Here is a 25,556-nt window from a genome sequence, read left to right as displayed (position 1 = left end):
TTGCTGTTTAGACATTGTCACATAGGAAGGAAGTGATTATTGTGGACATGAATTTTCTTTGAAATGCAAAGTAAGAATTGTCCATTAGTGCCTTGGTGTAACATGTCCCGGCAGGTATGGTACGAAGGAAGACAGCTGCTGTTTTTCAGAATCTCCTATTTTTTGTACTTTCTAAAACTTGAAGGTGTTATGGCTGGGAATGGCAAACTGATTGATACTTGTATTTGGCATTTACCATGTTCTGTGAAATGCTATATCTACGGGAAGCAGTCGGGAAGCCGACGGATGGAATCCCCAACCGCCGGCTTCCCGACTGTCTAATCCCAGCAAGTGTCTAACGACAGGCGTCAAAATCGCGATGCCTGTCATTAGACATACGCCGGGAGTCCGACACCCAGTTACCAATCAAAGGTTACTCGGGCGCCGAGCGCGGACAGCCACGGGGGGGGAGAGTTAGGGTTAGGCACCCCCCCCCGGGAGGTTAGGGTTAGGCTAGGGGAAGGGCGGGATAGGTACCCCAGGGGTGGGTTCGGGTTTGGACCCCCCCCCCTCCGGGAGACTTAGGTTTAGGCTGCGGGGAAGGCGGGGTTTGGTCTAGGCACTTAGAGCGGGGTTGGGGTTAGGCACTTGGGGGGGAGGTTAGGGTTAGGCTAGGGGAAGGGGGGGATAGGTACCCCCGGGGGGGTTCGGGTTTGGACCCCCCCCCTCCGTTAGACTTAGGTTTAGGCTGCGGGGAAGGGGGGTTTAGGTTTAGGCACTTAGAGCGGGGTTGGGGTTAGGCACTTGGGGGGGGGGAGGTTAGGGTTAGGCACCCGTAAGGGAGGGTTAGGGGGGGGGAATTAGGTTAATGGACGATCAGGATTTCCACCGCTGTCGGGCTGTCGCTGTCGGTAAATCTACCGATCCGATATCTACATGTCAGGAGACAGTTATACTGGATGCTAAATCAGTGTCTTTAGGAAGCAATGCTTTTAGGTGGTAGATTAGAAGGAATTGGGTGACTCCTTTGAAATCTAAGATGTTGGTAAATATATTTTGTGAGGAAGCATGATTGGTTGAGAGGAACACAGGGCGGATTTACCCCCCTGTGATATTGTGTGTAAGAATTATACACAAAGAGGGCATGTGAGCCCTGTATGTGTGTATCTTTTGAACATCTTACTGCTGTAAGAGGTCTGTATGCTGTACCCCCTTTTTCAAGACTATTGAGCAATAAACATCTTTGCCTATGACTGCATCTGAATCCTGTGACCAACAAAATTGCGCAAAACGCTATTCCATCCTTTGGCTGTTCTGGATTGAGCCAAACGTCTCTAAGCTCAAGCCCTCTGCCAGCTACCATGCAGAGCCTGGTCCATTGAAAGGGATCAGGAGGAATCAGCCGACACCAATCAAGAGGTTCGGCTGCAGCTAGTCGATACATACACAGAAGCGGTTCCAGGTGCCAGGAGCACTGTTACATGTCCATGGCGCATTGGGCGGAGTCAGTAACAGGCAGTTACTGACAGTAAGTGGAAATCCCTGATACCCCAAGATCCTGTGGGGATAAAACCCAATCTGTGAGTAGGTGTCGAGTTGAGGTTATCCGGTCACAAAATATATATAACAGGATGACCTCCACTATATATTTATATATTTTATAAGGGCACAGTCTTATATTAATGCTACAGCTAAAAAAACAAATTTCTCCATAGAGTATTCCGATGGCCGAGTAAAATTGTCACTGGGTGCCAAATTTCAGGGCATAAACATAAATAATGAGGACATGGCAGTAATATAAATCTCCAACGGTCACATTTTTCTGACATTCTCAGTTAGGACCACTTTTCTGGTGTAGCCTATGGGTTTTTTTTGGGAAGGCAAAACTCAGTGTAGGTGGCGAATTTAGACTTGGGGTCTGTTTTATTAGGTAGCTATTGTGCCAGGGTACGTGCTTTTGGGTTTCAGGTAAATTAGAAAGTTAGTGTTTTTAAACTATTACCTCAAGAATGCGCCATTATAAAGATAGGACTTTTCAACTTGTTGCACAGCCGCAGTAGGAGCTTCCAGCCGGTGTAGTCATAATGGCTTCACTTGGGTGCAGTAAGATAGCCGTTGTTTGCAAGTGATAGCGAGCAATGGTCGCAGCGACGGGGACACAGATGCGGCGGTGTGGACATCAGTGGCGGTGGGGACATCAGCGGCAGGTCGCGGGTGTCGTCGGTGGGTTGGCGGCAGGCCTGGATTCGAGAGGATCCAGTCCCCACCAGCCATTCTGCCGAAAACAGCAGCGGCGCCCATTTCAAAAATGGCCCCCACGAGCCAATCATGACTTGTGACATCATTGGAGGCGGCGGCACCTAAAGAGGACCACAGAAGCCCTGGGGAGGTGGCAGCCACCCCACAGGTGAAGACGCCGAAGCCCTGGCGGGTTGGCGCATGCCAGACGAAGACGCCGAAGCCCTGGAGAGTTGGTGCCCGCCAGGCAAAGACGCCATAAGTCCTAGTGGGCTGCAACCATGAAAAAGCTGACACAGGCTGTAGCCCACTAGGTGAAGACTTCGAAGCCCTGGTGGGTTGGCGCCCGCCAGGCGAAGACGCCATAAGTCCTAGTGGGAGGCAGCCAAGAAAAATAGCTAACACAGGCTGCCGCCCACTAGGCGAAGACCCTGGAAGTCCTAGTGGGAGGCAGCCATGAAAAAGAGCTGACACAGGCTGCCACATACTAGGTGAAGACATCGAAGCCCTGGCGGGTTGGTGCCCGCCAGGCAAAGACACCGAAGCCCTGGCGGGTTGGCGTCCGCCAGGCGAAGATGCCGTAAGTCCTAGTGAGAGGCAGCCATGAAAAAGAGCTGACACAGGCTCTGCCCACTAGGTGAAGATGTCGAAGCCCTGGCTGGTTGGCATCCACCAGGCAAAGACGCTGAAGCCCTGGCAGGTTGGCGCCCGCCAGGCGAAGTCGCTGAAGCTCTGGTGGGTTGGCGCCCGCCAGGCGAAGAGGCCTAAGCCCTGGGGTGGTGGCGGCCATGTAAAAGAGCTTAAAGGCCGCCGTCCCCCAGGTGAAGACCTGTAAAATAAAACAATATTAAATTGTGTTGTGTTTTTTTACAGGTGGACTACAGGTGGCAATTGGCCCTAATGCCCAGCATGCTGGTACTTGTGGTTTTCCAAGTACCAGCATGCAGGGAGGCGTGGTGGGACCCATAGTTCACCTGCAAAAGAAAATATTCTTTAAAATGCACCACATCACACAATCAACCTGGCACCCACCGCCCAGGGGTGCTGGGGATAGCCCCGGGCTATCAGCCTGGGGTGCCCTGAGGAGGGGGACCCCTTTATTGGGGGGGTTCCCCAGCTCCTCAGGGATCCCCGGCCTGGACTGACTAGCAGTCAGGCCTGATGCTGTGGCTGGGGGGACCTGGTGAAAGAGCTCCCCTGGCTGTGGGCTGTGGCATCAGCCACCTTTAGAAATAGTCCGGTGCTGGACGCTACCCATTTTTTCCCCTGTATTTCCAGAAGCAGGACCGGATCAGAGCCCAGTGCTGGTTGAACAACTTACGGGGAACATCCTACATCATTTGTCCCCCGTATTTTGGCAACCAGGGCTGGTTCTGACTAGCCTGGTGCTGGTTGTGCTTAAATACGGGGGACCCCTATGTTTTCTGTCCCCTGCATTTAAGCACAACCTGGACTGGCTGCCTGTGTTTAAAAAAAAAAACTAAAAAAAAAAATGGTGTGGCCCCACCCCCAAAAAACATCCAGCACTGTGCTTTGGAGCCCCAGTACTGGATGTGCTAAATACAGGGGACAAATTACATAGGGGTCCCCCGTATTTAGCGCAACCAGCACAGGGCTCTGAGCCGGTCCTGGTTCTGGAAGTAAAGGGGAAAAAAATGCACAATGCCCCCCTGTATTTCCCAGGACCAGCACTGGACTCCTTTTAGCAGGGGGGGGTGATGCCACAGCCAGGGGAGCCCCAGCCGCAGCATCACCCCTGATTGCTAGTCAGCCAAGGCTGGGAATCCCTGGGGAGTTGGGGATCCCCCCAATAAAGGGGTCCCCCTCCTCAGGGCACCCCAGGCCCAGGGCTATCCCCAGCACCCCTGGGCGGTGGGTGCTGGGTTGATTATGTAAAGTTTGATGCATTTGAAAATATAAATATTGGCTTTTGCTTTGGAACTACAGTTCCCAGCAAGCCTTCCCCGCATGCTGGTACATGGAGAACCACAAGTACCAGCATGCGGGGCATTATGGGCGTGCTGGTAGCTGTAGTTCCACAACAAAAGCAATATTAAAAAAACACAACACAGTAGAAAAGTATAATTTTATTAAACACACACACATGTACTCACACATGCATACAGTACACACTATCTCACATACTCACCTAGTATCCCTGGAGCCAATCTGTCCTCTTCTCCAGTAGGTAATCCAAAGGTGTACCTGTAATAAAAATTCCATACTCACCTCCTCCTATGCGTAGATCTGTCCTCTTCGTTCCAAAGTCGGCAAATCCTGGGTGTTGGCAAAAAAAAAAAAAAAAGTTAATTACCTGAGCCCACGGACATTAGTAGTGTCCTCTAGTAGTGTCCGAATGACAGCTCCGCTGCGGGATTTCAGTCCAGAAATCCCAGAGCAGAGCGCTCATTGGCTGTGAGTCGAGCCTTGCGCCTCTCAGCTAATGAGCAGTTCTCACCATTAAATTTAATGCTGAGACCGAGTGTGTCCTCTCCCAAAATGGCGCTTTAGCGCCATTTTTGAAATTCAAATATGGCCACCGCGAGCCAATCACGGCTCGCGACATCATCGCCGCGCCCCTCGGCTGGCTTAAATACTGCAGATGCGCATTGCCGTGCACTCAGTCGGTGGCAGGGAGGCAGCAGAGAAGAGCTGCCGAAGACAGAAGACGCTGCGGAAGCCCTGGATGGGCGACGGGCAGGAAAAAGAGCTTAAAGGCCGTCGCTCTCCAGGTGAAGACGCCATAGAACTCCTGGGGGAGCGGCAGCCATGAAAAAGAGCTTAAGGCTGCCGCCCCCCAGGTGAAGGACCCACTAAATAAAATATTTAAAAAAACGGTGTATGTCTGTTTTATTTTAATTTCTTTTGCAGGGGTACTCTAGGAACCAGCAGGCCCTTAGTACTCCGCCTGCTGGTACTTGTGGTTCTCCAAGTGCCAGTATGTGGGGGTTGCCTGCTGGGACCTGTAGTACTACTGCAAAAGACAATATTTATATATTCATATGCACCACACAACACAAATCAACCCAGCACCCACCGCCCAGGGGTGCTGAGGATAGACCCGGGCTATCAGCCGGGCCTGGGGTGCCCGGAGGGGGATCCCTTTATTGGGGGGGTCCCCAACTCCACAGGGATCCCCAGCCTTGGCTGACTAGTGGTCAGGGGTGATGCTGTGGCATCAAACCCCCCCGCTAGAAGGAGTCCGGTGCTGGTTCTGTGAAATACAGGTGAGCCCTATGCATTTTTCCCCCTGTATTTCCAGAAGGAGGACCAGCTCATAGCCCTGTGCTGGTTGCGTTAAATACGGGGGAACCCTGCGTCATTTGTCCCCTGTATTTTGGCAACCAGGACAGGTTCTGAAAAGCCTGGTGCTGGCTGTGCTTAATACGGGGAACCCCTACGTCGTTTGTCTCCTGTATGTAGCACAACCAGTACTGGGAAGCCCAGTGTTGGTTGTCATCTAGGAGGCGGGGCAGCACTACTAGTGAGCCCTCTGTCTCCCACTGATGCCCCCTTTGCACTGCACCATTCTCACTGCTCTGCACCACCGCTGCTGCCGCTACCCCACACGCCTACAGCAGTCTCGCACTCTGCACCTCCCAAACCAACCTCCTGTGTGCTGTCCCCTCTTCCACCTGCGTTAGTGTACCATTTTGTTGCCCTTCTCCCCTGCAGGTGGCCTGGTTTGCTCATCCAAACCCTGATAGTTAATACATTTTAAAAGAGCTATGAAATTCCATAGACAAATAACCTTACGGTTACATATGTCCCATTAAGGCTGCTTAGACATGATCTGAAAATTCACAAAACCTATTGAATTTCTGCCTCTCAAACTCCAAAAAGCAATGAAATTATGATCATTAAGACTGACGCCTTAATGGACGTGTTCCTTGCTTAATACAGATATGGTATACCATCACACCCTGTGGTTAACTGCAGATTCAGCACTCACAGAATGAGATTGCTGTCACTTACAAAATGGTGGAGCTGTTAATTCACAGAATTGTGTGCTCATTGGAATACACATATGCAGTCTATGCAACTGAGGTCAAAGCAGAAAATACAGCTGTGCAGATGGGATAAAAGTGGTGGGGATGGGGGAAAGAGACACAGCAGCGTGGATAGGTGAGACAAAAAGGCATGTAGAGGAGGGAAGGTTAAGCAGTACAGAGGGGGGTGGGGGTAGCCAAAGTAATGCAGATGGGTGGAAAACAGTGGTGTGGATGAAGTGAAACAGAGTGGCATGGTTTGGGTGGACAGCGACGTGGATGGGGGAAGACAGTGGCATGGACATGGGAAGACAGCAGTGCAGATGGATATAGACAGATTGGTGCGGATAAGGGAATACAGACTAGCACAAATAGGAGAACACACAATAGTAGGGATTGGGGAAGACAGATTGGTGTGGATGGGTAAGAAGACAGTAGTGCGGGTGGTGGGAGGAGACAGAGTTGCACATTTGGGGAGGACAGAGTGGTGCAGATGGAGGAAGAAAGAGTGCCACAGAGGAAAGGAAGACAGTGGCGTTGCTTAGGGGAAGGCAGTGGTGCAAAAGAAAACAGAGAGGCACGGATGCAGGGCGGTGCAGATGGAGAAAGATAGATTGGTGCGGATGAGAGAACACAGACTACCATAGTTCAGAGACCACACAGCAGTAGGGATTGGGGAAGACAGATTGGTGTGGATGGGGAGGAAGACAGAGTGGTGCGGGTGGTGGGGGGAAAAAGAGTTGCATGGTTGGGGGGGATCAGAGTAGTGCAGATGGAGGAAGAAAGAGTGCCACAGATGAGAGAGAGACAGCAGCGTGGCTGTGGAGAAGGCACGGACGCAGGGCGGTGCGGCTGGGGAAAAACATTGGTGCGGATGAGGGAACACAGACTATCACAGTTGGGAGACCACACAGCAGTAGGGATTGGGGAATATATAGCAGCATGGAGGCATATAGGGGAAGAAAGTGTACATGTATAGACAGAGTATGATATTTTTAAAAATAAGGGAGCTGAACGTGTTTTGTAAATGAGATAAATGCATGCAGTGAGAAGGATGTTGGAAGCCAATGAGATTGTTATGGTTATCAAATGGGAGGATTGTGGGCACTGAGTGGGATATGGGAGCCACGTAACTGCTTTGACCTCAGTTGCATAGACTGCATGTGTGTATTCCAATGAGCACACAATTCTGTGAATTAGCAGCTCCACCATTTTGTGAGTGACAGCAATCTCATTCTGTGAGAATGTTGAATCTGCAGTTAACCACAGGGTGTGATGGCATACCATATCTGTACTGCGCAAGGAACACATCCACTAAGGCATCAGCCTTAATGATTGTAATTTCATTGTTTTTGAAGTTTGAGTGGCAGAAAATCAATAGGTTTTGTGAATTTTCAGATCATGTCTAAGCAGCCTTAATGGGACATGTTGTATCGTAAGGTTTTTCTCTTTGGAAATAAAATATATATATATATATATATATATATATATATATATATATATATACACACACACAACCAACAACAGGCAGCACTCAGACTTTGGCATCAAAGAAAAGACTGGCATCAAAGAAAAAGACAATAAAGCACAGTCTTTTTCTTTGATGCCAAAGTCTCAGAGTGCCGCCTGTTGTTGGTTGTATATCTGTTGGGGGTGCTGTCCTCCTGGGAAGGCATCGGAGCCAGCTACCCCGAGGTGGGTCTTGAGTGCCGGGTAACAGATTTGTGTGTATATATATATATACACACACACACACATACATACACACACATCTACACATACACTTATATACTCACAGACATATCCACTCAGGTTTGGTGCACGGCCTTTGATAAACAGCAGGACAGATGACCAAAATGAGCAGCGATCCGGCCGGCTAGGCATGTCCACCACAGATGACAATTTGTGCTGCTATGAAGGTCTGATTCAGGAGGACAGATGTGTGTGAGTTAGTGGTATTGCTGACTAACTGAACATCGCAGTGGGTTCTGTGCACAACATCGTTCATGAGCAACCAGGGTACAGGGGAAAGTGTACACAAAGCAACTTACAGAAGTTCACAAAACCAATAGGATGGGATTGTCTCCTGCACTTGATGCAGTACCATGAGGATTGAGTGTAGTTATTGCAAAGTCTTGTTACACACGATGGAACGAGGGTGCATCATGTGACACCGGAGACGAAGCAAGCATGACATGGAAACACACATCATCCCCACCTTCACAGAAATACAACACAACTCAATCAGCAAAGAAGGTCATGGGGACAGAGTTTTGGGACAACAAGGAGCCTATTCATCATCACTAAAAGGGGCCATTACACATGCACAAATACTAGTTGCACATGTTTAAATTAATGGGCTAATCATCATCGGGGGTCCAATCTTCCCATAGCGCTCGTTCGCAGAGCCTCACTAGAAGTTCCGGGAATGAAGAAGAAGAGGGATATGAGCATTATCCCAGTGCCTCCGAATCGGTCTACAGTGTCTGCGAGCCAGATTCTTCAGAGTGCCACTGATTCTGCCTGCAGTATATTCCATCAGCATCATCACTGACTCTCAGTACAACTTCTTCAGCATTGGCCAACTACATGTCACGGCTCCGGACATTGCATCATCTTGGTGTATTCCACTGTGGTTCTGGCACTAGTGGCCCTGTGGCAGAATCCAGTTCTGAGTCTTCTACAGCTGGTGCCAGTTTTGAGTCGCCTGTGGCTCGGTCCTGCTCTGAGGTCCCTGTAGCGGGATTCAGTTATGTGCGCCTGTTCTCAGGCCTCTGGTACGAAGTGTCCCGTGACCAGTTCTAGCCCTAAGTTTTCTGTTGCAGATTCCAGTCCTGTGTTTCAGACTCCAGTTCTGAGTTTAACGTCCATAAAATTTGTGCCAATCTACTGGGTAAGATGAGCAACAGCTTCTTCAAAACCATCAGCTTCAATTAAGCCAGCTAAGCCCAATAGTTCCTATTCGGATCTACAAAACCCGGCAAAACTTGGCAGTCATGAAATAAGGGAGGTAAACAGATGTGTCTGGAAACAATATAACCGCTGTCATGCCACACAGCCCTTCTTTGCGTGCCAGGTCCCTTGGCTTTTGCAGGTCGGTTTTTTTCACTGGAATATGCGTATTAGTCACAATGCGAAGAAACAATGAGAATGCACTAATCCAATTTATATGCAACACTTCTACTAATTTCTGTGAGGCTAAAGTTACAGCCCAGTGTCTTTGCTACAGATTGGGTGGTGTTTCACTGCGACTGCGGTGTGAATAAGAAAAAGTTGATGCGCTACATCGATGTGCCACGTGGCATATTGAGGCTAGATTAATAACAGGAATAGAATTAATTGATCATGTGGTGATTAATTAAAAATGGGGATTAGGGCGGAAATGTTTGTAAAAAGATTAAAAATGTTGAATGAGGTTGTTATGTTGATGATGAAGTGGTTATTGACTCTTGGAGAAGGGGTTAAATTCTGATGAAGGAATGACATTGTAAGGCAATTTAGTAATACTCTATATATTGTATGGCGGGCACTGAGATGTCCTCTGTATTGTTTGGCAGTCACTGCAATACTGTCTGTATTACATGGTAGTCACTGTGATGCCCTCTGTATTATGTGGCAGTCTCTCAGATGCTATATGTATTGAAGCTGGTCACTGTGATGCCTTCTGTATTGTATGGCAGCCTCTGTGATGCTTTCTGAATTGCAAGGAAGTTAGTTACTGTGATACCTTCTTTATTGTATGGTATCACTGTGATGCCCTATATATTATATCGCTGACACTGGTATTCTCTGTACAGTATATCATTTTCACTAGGATTATCTCTGTACTGTATGGCAATCACTGTTATTCCAAAACTAGGAGACTGGCCCAGAATAACAGCAGTAGTGTGGGGTAAGTGTGGTACAGGCAGCAACACTTACACCTAAGCCTGCACTAATACATGGATAAGGGGTATATCAGTAGGTGGGGGGTAGATCGGTGAGTGGGGGTGGGGTAAGGGGTGGATGGGGTAGTGTGGAACAGGCAGCAACACTTTAACCTAAACATGCGCTCATGCATGGATAAGGGGTATATCAGTAGGTGGGGGTAGATCGGTGAGTGAGGAGGGGTAAGGGGTGGATGGGGTAGTGTGGAACAGGCAGCAACACTTACACCTAAGCCTGCACTAAAGCATGGATAAGGAGTATATCAGTAGGTGGGGGGTAGATCGGTGGGTGGGGAGGGTAAGGGGTGGATGGGGTAGTGTGGTACAGGCAGCAACACTTACACCTAAGCCTGCGCTAATGCATGGATAAAAGGTATATCAGTAGGTGGGGGTAGATCGGTGAGTGAGGAGGGGTAAGGGGTGGATGGGGTAGTGTGGTACAGGCAGCAACACTTTTACCTAAGCCTGCACTAATACATGGTGTCAAAACTGGATTATTAGCTGAGACAAGATCAGTTTAAAATTTAATCGTGCGCGACGCCATCTTCCAAATGGTATCTAGACTCCAGTTTAGAAACAAGAATCTGCAAGACGCCATTTTATGACAGCGTCATTTCAAGTTACAACTCAGGAGCTAAGAACAGATGGCAATGTTAATCTACCAAGGGCAACTGGAAAAACAAGCTTTCTGAGTAAAAGGAAATAGAAATAGACAATGGGTATTTTTACATACAAATTGGGAATCCCTGGATGCAGATAAAGTAAAGTTGTGGCAATTGTAATATAATCCAGGCATTGATATACACAAGTGGATTTGTCTGAATCCTAGACAGGATGGCCCCAAACTTCACAGCTTGAGGTGATAATACTTTTGCATTTCACACAAGAGTCTAGGAGAACAAAATAGGTTTTTCCCATTCGAACACCGGACAAGTGGGGGCCTGCTGACAGAAGGCATGTAGAACTATCTAGCCCAGCATGTCACACTGCTAAAATGTTCACTCAGTGAGAGTTAACTGCACCCTTCTTCATACACATATTAATACGTCTTTATACCAAACCCTGAATACCCACACATTTCATATTCACTCAAAAGGTTCAATAAGCATCAAAATGTATGATTTAAGTTGGTTTAGTTAGTTTAAATGCTGAGAAATAAAGGTATTTGATAACTAAGGTATTATACATGATAAGCAAGTTGTGTTTGGTTTTGTTCTGATGCGTACGCTTTTTACAGCATTCCGGTGTTATCGGTGGAGTGATCGCATCATGCAAACTCAAGTTATGGATCGCAGAACTTACAAGCAACAAAATGTTTAATGTTAGAATGTACAGAAGGTGTTACCAGAAAGATTCCCCTGCTGTTAGAGGCAGGGAGTCTATTTGAACCAGCCTGTTAAATGTGCTGTAACATATGCTTCTCCTCTGGGAACCAATGACATCAGCAAGAAACTTCCCCATTGCCATTGTCCTGTTTTAGTCTGGGGGGGATAAATGTGTGTGCCCGGATACTGGTTTTTTAGTCCATGCTAAATGCTGTATGAACTGAGGGTCTCTTACTGATGCATATCTCCGTGTCCGGAGGCGCAGCGTATGTATACTGTACTTGGGTCTGTATTATTTCCTTTTATGCCTAAATTGTGTATGTATCAATTGTGTGTAACTGACTGAACTTTTACCGGAATAATACTTGTGCTTTGGAACCACAGATTCCACTCCTGTCTTTATTTGCGGTCAGACTGCATATGCGAATTGGCGTTATTCTTAGAGGTTTATAGGGAGGATTTTAGAAGGTATAGTCAGGGGTATATAGAGGTTCTGATCCAGTTTCGTCAGTTGGGGGCTCGTAAAGAAGTCACTTACCTGCTCACACGGTACATACGGTCATCGATATTTCAGCAAAGGGTGGAGTGGCCACATGCAGGGTTTGCCTGCAACCGCTTTGTGCTGAAAGATCACTATCCGTTTCCGTGTGAATTAAGGAAGCTGACTAGAATCCAGGGACAAGGGAGGAAAAAGTTTGTTTTCCTCTGTTGATAGAACCTTGCGTTTAGAGGGGTACCGCAGTATTGCGTTCGCGGCCGAAATGCATTTTTGCGTACGCAGTTAAAAAGTAATTATACGGTTGTGTGGTATTCACATTATCGTGTATGCGGTTGGTCGCACAATAGCATATACGCATTTCCGGTACTGCTGCCACGTGTTTGAACAAAGCCATTGAGGTTTAAAAAACATTTTATTCTATTACCAATATCTGGGTTAAACGTGTATTTTTCTGCGCAGGAAAAAAGTGTGTAACAGTGAATACTTGTTGAACAAAGTTAAAGGTATCGTATGATCCTTAAGGGCTAGGTGCAAGGGTTAGCCAAGCCGCTCGGTAAGCAGCTTTACCGTTCTATACACAGTAACAGGTGTACATGTTGTCTTTGTTGTAGAGAGGTGCCTGAGAGTAGCCGACATATAAACGCTCATAGGCCTGGAAGTTGCCTTACTAAATCTTATCCGGGTGTGGAAGTTGCCTTTTTCAAATCTTATCCAGGTGTGGAAGTTGCCTTACTAAATCTTATCCAGGTGTGTGGGCGCCGCCGACTTAAATCGTCCACAAGTGAAAGTGTCTTGATTGTCTTTCACCAGTTAACAATTTTATTGAAAAGCGTAGGAGTTTACTCAGAATGGGAGCCATGCAAACAGTAGAGATGTTAGGCAATGATGTGCTGCTAATGGAGGCGCCGATTGGATCGGCCTGTCATATCATGCATACCAAGTACGGTACTTATGCAATAAGGTATTGTGATTTATGGTTTAATATGACGAGGAAGAGTGTTAGACCATTTCCCAGAATTGGTAGTTTTGATAAAAATGTGTTAGACAATGTCCAGGATCACATCAGTATGGTGCGATCCCGAGAGAAAAAGATTAAGTATTTTGAATGTTTAAACTATGGCAGCATGAAGGGGATGCGTGGCTTAAAAATGTGCAAACGATGCAAGCTAGCGTTGCGAGCGCATTGCCAGAAAATACATCCACAACGCTAAGTTGCAATACAGACGAGCCGCAAATTGGCGCGCATGTGCGGCAAGGTAGCGTCGTGGAGAGTATTGCCAGCAGTTTACGCTCACCACCCCCACCTTATGTGGATGGAGGTGCAAGTACAGTTACCAAAAATACAACAAGCAATTTGTACCCCCTCTTAAGCAACCATAAAGAAAATGTTTATGATGTGGATGATGAGCCTATTGTAATGTCTGCCATTTCCCATGCTGTGCAGATGATAGATGCTGCATCACCACAATCACGGGTGGTGCCGCCATCTCCATCGGTAACAGCAAGGGAAGTGTTAATACACTCTGCACCCATAGAGGAAGTTGTTAATACCATACGTAGCAGCAGCAGATTAAACCCCCAGCCAGATAATCAGGTCAGAGGTAGCAATGCTGCCGGTCTGCATCCCATTCAGACAATAACTGTTCCGAATGGAAATGCGGATGCAAACGGTGTAGTGCCCACGAGGGAAGTAGTAATGCATTGTCCATGGACAAGAGCAGAACTAAATTCCATCATAAATGATTTCCCCGATCCCAAAAAGGAACTAGCCAAATGTCAAAGATTTTTGAGAAATTTGGGTAGTTCTCATGAGCCCACTAATAAAGATTGGCGTGTGGTGTTAAGGGCCTGTCTGCCACGCAATACCGACGTTACAAAATTTATCACGGATTGTGTATTGGATGGCGACGTTCCCTTAACAGACCAAGTAAACCAAGGTAACATTTCCCGCATTGTGACTCAATTGGGTATATATTTTCCAGTAGTAGTTAACTGGAACAAAATCTTCACAATCAAACAAAAGGAGAGTGAAACTGCAGAAGACTATTGCGACCGGGCTCTGCAGGCTATCACCCAGTACACTCTCAGCTAATGAGCAGTTCTCACCATTAAATTTAATGCTGAGACCGAGTGTGTCCTCTCCCAAAATGGCGCTTTAGCGCCATTTTTGAAATTCAAATATGGCCACCGCGAGCCAATCACGGCTCGCGACATCATCGCCGCGCCCCACGGCTGGCTTAAATACTGCAGATGCGCATTGCCGTGCACTCAGTCGGTGGCAGGGAGGCAGCAGAGAAGAGCTGCCGAAGACAGAAGACGCTGCGGAAGCCCTGGATGGGCGACGGGCAGGAAAAAGAGCTTAAAGGCCGTCGCTCTCCAGGTGAAGACGCCATAGAACTCCTGGGGGAGCGGCAGCCATGAAAAAGAGCTTAAGGCTGCCGCCCCCCAGGTGAAGGACCCGCTAAATAAAATATTTAAAAAAACGGTGTATGTCTGTTTTATTTTAATTTCTTTTGCAGGGGTACTCTAGGAACCAGCAGGCCCTTATTACTCCGCCTGCTGGTACTTGTGGTTCTCCAAGTGCCAGTATGTGGGGGTTGCCTGCTGGGACCTGTAGTACTACTGCAAAAGACAATATTTATATATTCATATGCACCACACAACACAAATCAACCCAGCACCCACCGCCCAGGGGTGCTGAGGATAGACCCGGGCTATCAGCCGGGCCTGGGGTGCCCGGAGGGGGATCCCTTTATTGGGGGGGTCCCCAACTCCACAGGGATCCCCAGCCTTGGCTGACTAGTGGTCAGGGGTGATGCTGTGGCATCAAACCCCCCCGCTAGAAGGAGTCCGGTGCTGGTTCTGTGAAATACAGGTGAGCCCTATGCATTTTTCCCCCTGTATTTCCAGAAGGAGGACCAGCTCATAGCCCTGTGCTGGTTGCGTTAAATACGGGGGAACCCTGCGTCATTTGTCCCCTGTATTTTGGCAACCAGGACAGGTTCTGAAAAGCCTGGTGCTGGCTGTGCTTAATACGGGGAACCCCTACGTCGTTTGTCTCCTGTATGTAGCACAACCAGTACTGGGAAGCCCAGTGTTGGTTGTCATCTAGGAGGCGGGGCAACACTTTTTATTTTTCACATTCAATATTTAACCAGATGCATAGATGGATCTCACTGCTGCATTTCTGCATCTGTGACTTATTGATTTGATATTCTTAGGTGCATACGCACTACTAGTGAGCCCTCTGTCTCCCACTGATGCCCCCTTTGCACTGCACCATTCTCACTGCTCTGCACCACCGCTGCTGCCGCTACCCCACACGCCTACAGCAGTCTCGCACTCTGCACCTCCCAAACCAACCTCCTGTGTGCTGTCCCCTCTTCCACCTGCGTTAGTGTACCATTTTGTTGCCCTTCTCCCCTGCAGGTGGCCTGGTTTGCTCATCCAAACCCTGATAGTTAATACATTTTAAAAGAGCTATGAAATTCCATAGACAAATAACCTTACGGTTACATATGTCCCATTAAGGCTGCTTAGACATGATCTGAAAATTCACAAAACCTATTGAATTTCTGCCTCTCAAACTCCAAAAAGCAATGAAATTATGATCATTAAGACTGATGCCTTAATGGACGTGTTCCTTGCTTAATACAGATATGGTATGCCATCACACCCTGTGGTTAACTGCAGATTCAGCACTCACAGAATGAGATTGCTGTCACTTACAAAATGGTGGAGCTGTTAATTCACAGAATTGTGTGCTCATTGGAATACACATATGCAGTCTATGCAACTGAGGTTAAAGCAGAAAATACAGCTGTGCAGATGGGATAAAAGTGGTGGGGATGGGGGAAAGAGACACAGCAGCGTGGATAGGTGAGACAAAAAGGCATGTAGAGGAGGGAAGGTTAAGCAGTACAGAGGGGGGTGTGGGTAGCCAAAGTAATGCAGATGGGTGGAAAACAGTGGTGTGGATGAAGTGAAACAGAGTGGCATGGTTTGGGTGGACAGCGACGTGGATGGGGGAAGACAGTGGCATGGACATGGGAAGACAGCAGTGCAGATGGATATAGACAGATTGGTGCGGATAAGGGAATACAGACTAGCACAAATAGGAGAACACACAATAGTAGGGATTGGGGAAGACAGATTGGTGTGGATGGGTAAGAAGACAGTAGTGCGGGTGGTGGGAGGAGACAGAGTTGCACATTTGGGGAGGACAGAGTGGTGCAGATGGAGGAAGAAAGAGTGCCACAGAGGAAAGGAAGACAGTGGCGTTGCTTAGGGGAAGGCAGTGGTGCAAAAGAAAACAGAGAGGCACGGATGCAGGGCGGTGCAGATGGAGAAAGATAGATTGGTGCGGATGAGAGAACACAGACTACCATAGTTCAGAGACCACACAGCAGTAGGGATTGGGGAAGACAGATTGGTGTGGATGGGGAGGAAGACAGAGTGGTGCGGGTGGTGGGGGGAAAAAGAGTTGCATGGTTGGGGGGGATCAGAGTAGTGCAGATGGAGGAAGAAAGAGTGCCACAGATGAGAGAGAGACAGCAGCGTGGCTGTGGAGAAGGCACGGACGCAGGGCGGTGCGGCTGGGGAAAAATATTGGTGCGGATGAGGGAACACAGACTATCACAGTTGGGAGACCACACAGCAGTAGGGATTGGGGAATATATAGCAGCATGGAGGCATATAGGGGAAGAAAGTGTACATGTATAGACAGAGTATGATATTTTTAAAAATAAGGGAGCTGAACGTGTTTTGTAAATGAGATAAATGTATGCAGTGAGAAGGATGTTGGAAGCCAATGAGATTGTTATGGTTATCAAATGGGAGGATTGTGGGCACTGAGTGGGATATGGGAGCCACGTAACTGCTTTGACCTCAGTTGCATAGACTGCATGTGTGTATTCCAATGAGCACACAATTCTGTGAATTAGCAGCTCCACCATTTTGTGAGTGACAGCAATCTCATTCTGTGAGAATGTTGAATCTGCAGTTAACCACAGGGTGTGATGGCATACCATATCTGTACTGCGCAAGGAACACATCCACTAAGGCATCAGCCTTAATGATTGTAATTTCATTGCTTTTTGAAGTTTGAGTGGCAGAAAATCAATAGGTTTTGTGAATTTTCAGATCATGTCTAAGCAGCCTTAATGGGACATGTTGTATCGTAAGGTTTTTCTCTTTGGAAATAAAATATATATATATATATATATATATATATACACACACACAACCAACAACAGGCAGCACTCAGACTTTGGCATCAAAGAAAAGACTGGCATCAAAGAAAAAGACAATAAAGCACAGTCTTTTTCTTTGATGCCAAAGTCTCAGAGTGCCGCCTGTTGTTGGTTGTATATCTGTTGGGGGTGCTGTCCTCCTGGGAAGGCATCGGAGCCAGCTACCCCGAGGTGGGTCTTGAGTGCCGGGTAACAGATTTGTGTGTATATATATATACACACACACACACATACATACACACACATCTACACATACACTTATATACTTACAGACATATCCACTCAGGTTTGGTGCACGGCCTTTGATAAACAGCAGGACAGATGACCAAAATGAGCAGCGATCCGGCCGGCTAGGCATGTCCACCACAGATGACAATTTGTGCTGCTATGAAGGTCTGATTCAGGAGGACAGATGTGTGTGAGTTAGTGGTATTGCTGACTAACTGAACATCGCAGTGGGTTCTGTGCACAACATCGTTCATGAGCAACCAGGGTACAGGGGAAAGTGTACACAAAGCAACTTACAGAAGTTCACAAAACCAATAGGATGGGATTGTCTCCTGCACTTGATGCAGTACCATGAGGATTGAGTGTAGTTATTGCAAAGTCTTGTTACACACGATGGAACGAGGGTGCATCATGTGACACCGGAGACGAAGCAAGCATGACATGGAAACACACATCATCCCCACCTTCACAGAAATACAACACAACTCAATCAGCAAAGAAGGTCATGGGGACAGAGTTTTGGGACAACAAGGAGCCTATTCATCATCACTAAAAGGGGCCATTACACATGCACAAATACTAGTTGCACATGTTTAAATTAATGGGCTAATCATCATCGGGGGTCCAATCTTCCCATAGCGCTCGTTCGCAGAGCCTCACTAGAAGTTCCGGGAATGAAGAAGAAGAGGGATATGAGCATTATCCCAGTGCCTCCGAATCGGTCTACAGTGTCTGCGAGCCAGATTCTTCAGAGTGCCACTGATTCTGCCTGCAGTATATTCCATCAGCATCATCACTGACTCTCAGTACAACTTCTTCAGCATTGGCCAACTACATGTCACGGCTCCGGACATTGCATCATCTTGGTGTATTCCACTGTGGTTCTGGCACTAGTGGCCCTGTGGCAGAATCCAGTTCTGAGTCTTCTACAGCTGGTGCCAGTTTTGAGTCGCCTGTGGCTCGGTCCTGCTCTGAGGTCCCTGTAGCGGGATTCAGTTATGTGCGCCTGTTCTCAGGCCTCTGGTACGAAGTGTCCCGTGACCAATTCTAGCCCTAAGTTTTCTGTTGCAGATTCCAGTCCTGTGTTTCAGACTCCAGTTCTGAGTTTAACGTCCATAAAATTTGTGCCAATCTACTGGGTAAGATGAGCAACAGCTTCTTCAAAACCATCAGCTTCAATTAAGCCAGCTAAGCCCAATAGTTCCTATTCGGATCTACAAAACCCGGCAAAACTTGGCAGTCATGAAATAAGGGAGGTAAACAGATGTGTCTGGAAACAATATAACCGCTGTCATGCCACACAGCCCTTCTTTGCGTGCCAGGTCCCTTGGCTTTTGCAGGTCGGTTTTTTTCACTGGAATATGCGTATTAGTCACAATGCGAAGAAACAATGAGAATGCACTAATCCAATTTATATGCAACACTTCTACTAATTTCTGTGAGGCTAAAGTTACAGCCCAGTGTCTTTGCTACAGATTGGGTGGTGTTTCACTGCGACTGCGGTGTGAATAAGAAAAAGTTGATGCGCTACATCGATGTGCCACGTGGCATATTGAGGCTAGATTAATAACAGGAATAGAATTAATTGATCATGTGGTGATTAATTAAAAATGGGGATTAGGGCGGAAATGTTTGTAAAAAGATTAAAAATGTTGAATGAGGTTGTTATGTTGATGATGAAGTGGTTATTGACTCTTGGAGAAGGGGTTAAATTCTGATGAAGGAATGACATTGTAAGGCAATTTAGTAATACTCTATATATTGTATGGCGGGCACTGAGATGTCCTCTGTATTGTTTGGCAGTCACTGCAATACTGTCTGTATTACATGGTAGTCACTGTGATGCCCTCTGTATTATGTGGCAGTCTCTCAGATGCTATATGTATTGAAGCTGGTCACTGTGATGCCTTCTGTATTGTATGGCAGCCTCTGTGATGCTTTCTGAATTGCAAGGAAGTTAGTTACTGTGATACCTTCTTTATTGTATGGTATCACTGTGATGCCCTATATATTATATCGCTGACACTGGTATTCTCTGTACAGTATATCATTTTCACTAGGATTATCTCTGTACTGTATGGCAATCACTGTTATTCCAAAACTAGGAGACTGGCCCAGAATAACAGCAGTAGTGTGGGGTAAGTGTGGTACAGGCAGCAACACTTACACCTAAGCCTGCACTAATACATGGATAAGGGGTATATCAGTAGGTGGGGGGTAGATCGGTGAGTGGGGGTGGGGTAAGGGGTGGATGGGGTAGTGTGGAACAGGCAGCAACACTTTAACCTAAACATGCGCTCATGCATGGATAAGGGGTATATCAGTAGGTGGGGGTAGATCGGTGAGTGAGGAGGGGTAAGGGGTGGATGGGGTAGTGTGGAACAGGCAGCAACACTTACACCTAAGCCTGCACTAAAGCATGGATAAGGAGTATATCAGTAGGTGGGGGGTAGATCGGTGGGTGGGGAGGGTAAGGGGTGGATGGGGTAGTGTGGTACAGGCAGCAACACTTACACCTAAGCCTGCGCTAATGCATGGATAAAAGGTATATCAGTAGGTGGGGGTAGATCGGTGAGTGAGGAGGGGTAAGGGGTGGATGGGGTAGTGTGGTACAGGCAGCAACACTTTTACCTAAGCCTGCACTAATACATGGTGTCAAAACTGGATTATTAGCTGAGACAAGATCAGTTTAAAATTTAATCGTGCGCGACGCCATCTTCCAAATGGTATCTAGACTCCAGTTTAGAAACAAGAATCTGCAAGACGCCATTTTATGACAGCGTCATTTCAAGTTACAACTCAGGAGCTAAGAACAGATGGCAATGTTAATCTACCAAGGGCAACTGGAAAAACAAGCTTTCTGAGTAAAAGGAAATAGAAATAGACAATGGGTATTTTTACATACAAATTGGGAATCCCTGGATGCAGATAAAGTAAAGTTGTGGCAATTGTAATATAATCCAGGCATTGATATACACAAGTGGATTTGTCTGAATCCTAGACAGGATGGCCCCAAACTTCACAGCTTGAGGTGATAATACTTTTGCATTTCACACAAGAGTCTAGGAGAACAAAATAGGTTTTTCCCATTCGAACACCGGACAAGTGGGGGCCTGCTGACAGAAGGCATGTAGAACTATCTAGCCCAGCATGTCACACTGCTAAAATGTTCACTCAGTGAGAGTTAACTGCACCCTTCTTCATACACATATTAATACGTCTTTATACCAAACCCTGAATACCCACACATTTCATATTCACTCAAAAGGTTCAATAAGCATCAAAATGTATGATTTAAGTTGGTTTAGTTAGTTTAAATGCTGAGAAATAAAGGTATTTGATAACTAAGGTATTATACATGATAAGCAAGTTGTGTTTGGTTTTGTTCTGATGCGTACGCTTTTTACAGCATTCCGGTGTTATCGGTGGAGTGATCGCATCATGCAAACTCAAGTTATGGATCGCAGAACTTACAAGCAACAAAATGTTTAATGTTAGAATGTACAGAAGGTGTTACCAGAAAGATTCCCCTGCTGTTAGAGGCAGGGAGTCTATTTGAACCAGCCTGTTAAATGTGCTGTAACATATGCTTCTCCTCTGGGAACCAATGACATCAGCAAGAAACTTCCCCATTGCCATTGTCCTGTTTTAGTCTGGGGGGGATAAATGTGTGTGCCCGGATACTGGTTTTTTAGTCCATGCTAAATGCTGTATGAACTGAGGGTCTCTTACTGATGCATATCTCCGTGTCCGGAGGCGCAGCGTATGTATACTGTACTTGGGTCTGTATTATTTCCTTTTATGCCTAAATTGTGTATGTATCAATTGTGTGTAACTGACTGAACTTTTACCGGAATAATACTTGTGCTTTGGAACCACAGATTCCACTCCTGTCTTTATTTGCGGTCAGACTGCATATGCGAATTGGCGTTATTCTTAGAGGTTTATAGGGAGGATTTTAGAAGGCATAGTCAGGGGTATATAGAGGTTCTGATCCAGTTTCGTCAGTTGGGGGCTCGTAAAGAAGTCACTTACCTGCTCACACGGTACATACGGTCATCGATATTTCAGCAAAGGGTGGAGTGGCCACATGCAGGGTTTGCCTGCAACCGCTTTGTGCTGAAAGATCACTATCCGTTTCCGTGTGAATTAAGGAAGCTGACTAGAATCCAGGGACAAGGGAGGAAAAAGTTTGTTTTCCTCTGTTGATAGAACCTTGCGTTTAGAGGGGTACCGCAGTATTGCGTTCGCGGCCGAAATGCATTTTTGCGTACGCAGTTAAAAAGTAATTATACGGTTGTGTGGTATTCACATTATCGTGTATGCGGTTGGTCGCACAATAGCATATACGCATTTCCGGTACTGCTGCCACGTGTTTGAACAAAGCCATTGAGGTTTAAAAAACATTTTATTCTATTACCAATATCTGGGTTAAACGTGTATTTTTCTGCGCAGGAAAAAAGTGTGTAACAGTGAATACTTGTTGAACAAAGTTAAAGGTATCGTATGATCCTTAAGGGCTAGGTGCAAGGGTTAGCCAAGCCGCTCGGTAAGCAGCTTTACCGTTCTATACACAGTAACAGGTGTACATGTTGTCTTTGTTGTAGAGAGGTGCCTGAGAGTAGCCGACATATAAACGCTCATAGGCCTGGAAGTTGCCTTACTAAATCTTATCCGGGTGTGGAAGTTGCCTTTTTCAAATCTTATCCAGGTGTGGAAGTTGCCTTACTAAATCTTATCCAGGTGTGTGGGCGCCGCCGACTTAAATCGTCCACAAGTGAAAGTGTCTTGATTGTCTTTCACCAGTTAACAATTTTATTGAAAAGCGTAGGAGTTTACTCAGAATGGGAGCCATGCAAACAGTAGAGATGTTAGGCAATGATGTGCTGCTAATGGAGGCGCCGATTGGATCGGCCTGTCATATCATGCATACCAAGTACGGTACTTATGCAATAAGGTATTGTGATTTATGGTTTAATATGACGAGGAAGAGTGTTAGACCATTTCCCAGAATTGGTAGTTTTGATAAAAATGTGTTAGACAATGTCCAGGATCACATCAGTATGGTGCGATCCCGAGAGAAAAAGATTAAGTATTTTGAATGTTTAAACTATGGCAGCATGAAGGGGATGCGTGGCTTAAAAATGTGCAAACGATGCAAGCTAGCGTTGCGAGCGCATTGCCAGAAAATACATCCACAACGCTAAGTTGCAATACAGACGAGCCGCAAATTGGCGCGCATGTGCGGCAAGGTAGCGTCGTGGAGAGTATTGCCAGCAGTTTACGCTCACCACCCCCACCTTATGAGGATGGAGGTGCAAGTACAGTTACCAAAAATACAACAAGCAATTTGTACCCCCTCTTAAGCAACCATAAAGAAAATGTTTATGATGTGGATGATGAGCCTATTGTAATGTCTGCCATTTCCCATGCTGTGCAGATGATAGATGCTGCATCACCACAATCACGGGTGGTGCCGCCATCTCCATCGGTAACAGCAAGGGAAGTGTTAATACACTCTGCACCCATAGAGGAAGTTGTTAATACCATACGTAGCAGCAGCAGATTAAACCCCCAGCCAGATAATCAGGTCAGAGGTAGCAATGCTGCCGGTCTGCATCCCATTCAGACAATAACTGTTCCGAATGGAAATGCGGATGCAAACGGTGTAGTGCCCACGAGGGAAGTAGTAATGCATTGTCCATGGACAAGAGCAGAACTAAATTCCATCATAAATGATTTCCCCGATCCCAAAAAGGAACTAGCCAAATGTCAAAGATTTTTGAGAAATTTGGGTAGTTCTCATGAGCCCACTAATAAAGATTGGCGTGTGGTGTTAAGGGCCTGTCTGCCACGCAATACCGACGTTACAAAATTTATCACGGATTGTGTATTGGATGGCGACGTTCCCTTAACAGACCAAGTAAACCAAGGTAACATTTCCCGCATTGTGACTCAATTGGGTATATATTTTCCAGTAGTAGTTAACTGGAACAAAATCTTCACAATCAAACAAAAGGAGAGTGAAACTGCAGAAGACTATTGCGACCGGGCTCTGCAGGCTATCACCCAGTACACTCTCAGCTAATGAGCAGTTCTCACCATTAAATTTAATGCTGAGACCGAGTGTGTCCTCTCCCAAAATGGCGCTTTAGCGCCATTTTTGAAATTCAAATATGGCCACCGCGAGCCAATCACGGCTCGCGACATCATCGCCGCGCCCCTCGGCTGGCTTAAATACTGCAGATGCGCATTGCCGTGCACTCAGTCGGTGGCAGGGAGGCAGCAGAGAAGAGCTGCCGAAGACAGAAGACGCTGCGGAAGCCCTGGATGGGCGACGGGCAGGAAAAAGAGCTTAAAGGCCGTCGCTCTCCAGGTGAAGACGCCATAGAACTCCTGGGGGAGCGGCAGCCATGAAAAAGAGCTTAAGGCTGCCGCCCCCCAGGTGAAGGACCCGCTAAATAAAATATTTAAAAAAACGGTGTATGTCTGTTTTATTTTAATTTCTTTTGCAGGGGTACTCTAGGAACCAGCAGGCCCTTATTACTCCGCCTGCTGGTACTTGTGGTTCTCCAAGTGCCAGTATGTGGGGGTTGCCTGCTGGGACCTGTAGTACTACTGCAAAAGACAATATTTATATATTCATATGCACCACACAACACAAATCAACCCAGCACCCACCGCCCAGGGGTGCTGAGGATAGACCCGGGCTATCAGCCGGGCCTGGGGTGCCCGGAGGGGGATCCCTTTATTGGGGGGGTCCCCAACTCCACAGGGATCCCCAGCCTTGGCTGACTAGTGGTCAGGGGTGATGCTGTGGCATCAAACCCCCCCGCTAGAAGGAGTCCGGTGCTGGTTCTGTGAAATACAGGTGAGCCCTATGCATTTTTCCCCCTGTATTTCCAGAAGGAGGACCAGCTCATAGCCCTGTGCTGGTTGCGTTAAATACGGGGGAACCCTGCGTCATTTGTCCCCTGTATTTTGGCAACCAGGACAGGTTCTGAAAAGCCTGGTGCTGGCTGTGCTTAATACGGGGAACCCCTACGTCGTTTGTCTCCTGTATGTAGCACAACCAGTACTGGGAAGCCCAGTGTTGGTTGTCATCTAGGAGGCGGGGCAACACTTTTTATTTTTCACATTCAATATTTAACCAGATGCATAGATGGATCTCACTGCTGCATTTCTGCATCTGTGACTTATTGATTTGATATTCTTAGGTGCATACGCACTACTAGTGAGCCCTCTGTCTCCCACTGATGCCCCCTTTGCACTGCACCATTCTCACTGCTCTGCACCACCGCTGCTGCCGCTACCCCACACGCCTACAGCAGTCTCGCACTCTGCACCTCCCAAACCAACCTCCTGTGTGCTGTCCCCTCTTCCACCTGCGTTAGTGTACCATTTTGTTGCCCTTCTCCCCTGCAGGTGGCCTGGTTTGCTCATCCAAACCCTGATAGTTAATACATTTTAAAAGAGCTATGAAATTCCATAGACAAATAACCTTACGGTTACATATGTCCCATTAAGGCTGCTTAGACATGATCTGAAAATTCACAAAACCTATTGAATTTCTGCCTCTCAAACTCCAAAAAGCAATGAAATTATGATCATTAAGACTGATGCCTTAATGGACGTGTTCCTTGCTTAATACAGATATGGTATGCCATCACACCCTGTGGTTAACTGCAGATTCAGCACTCACAGAATGAGATTGCTGTCACTTACAAAATGGTGGAGCTGTTAATTCACAGAATTGTGTGCTCATTGGAATACACATATGCAGTCTATGCAACTGAGGTCAAAGCAGAAAATACAGCTGTGCAGATGGGATAAAAGTGGTGGGGATGGGGGAAAGAGACACAGCAGCGTGGATAGGTGAGACAAAAAGGCATGTAGAGGAGGGAAGGTTAAGCAGTACAGAGGGGGGTGTGGGTAGCCAAAGTAATGCAGATGGGTGGAAAACAGTGGTGTGGATGAAGTGAAACAGAGTGGCATGGTTTGGGTGGACAGCGACGTGGATGGGGGAAGACAGTGGCATGGACATGGGAAGACAGCAGTGCAGATGGATATAGACAGATTGGTGCGGATAAGGGAATACAGACTAGCACAAATAGGAGAAC

The 25,556-nt window shown here is 46.9% G+C and overlaps 1 protein-coding gene across 1 annotated transcript in view; it reads right to left on the bottom strand.

The window, feature by feature from the left end:
• The window catches only part of LOC148443397 (unconventional myosin-VIIa-like), a gene marked incomplete at its 3' end in the record, with an annotated part of 418,660 nt that overhangs the window by 166,213 nt on the left and 226,891 nt on the right, over positions 1-25,556 (bottom strand). The gene's annotated exons all lie outside the window — the stretch shown is intronic.

This window comes from Taudactylus pleione, unplaced genomic scaffold (assembly GCF_031769625.1).
Source record: "Taudactylus pleione unplaced genomic scaffold, aTauple2 ptg001283l, whole genome shotgun sequence".
NCBI lineage: Eukaryota > Metazoa > Chordata > Amphibia > Anura > Myobatrachidae > Taudactylus > Taudactylus pleione.
This window is presented reverse-complemented; position numbering and strand designations above follow the sequence as displayed.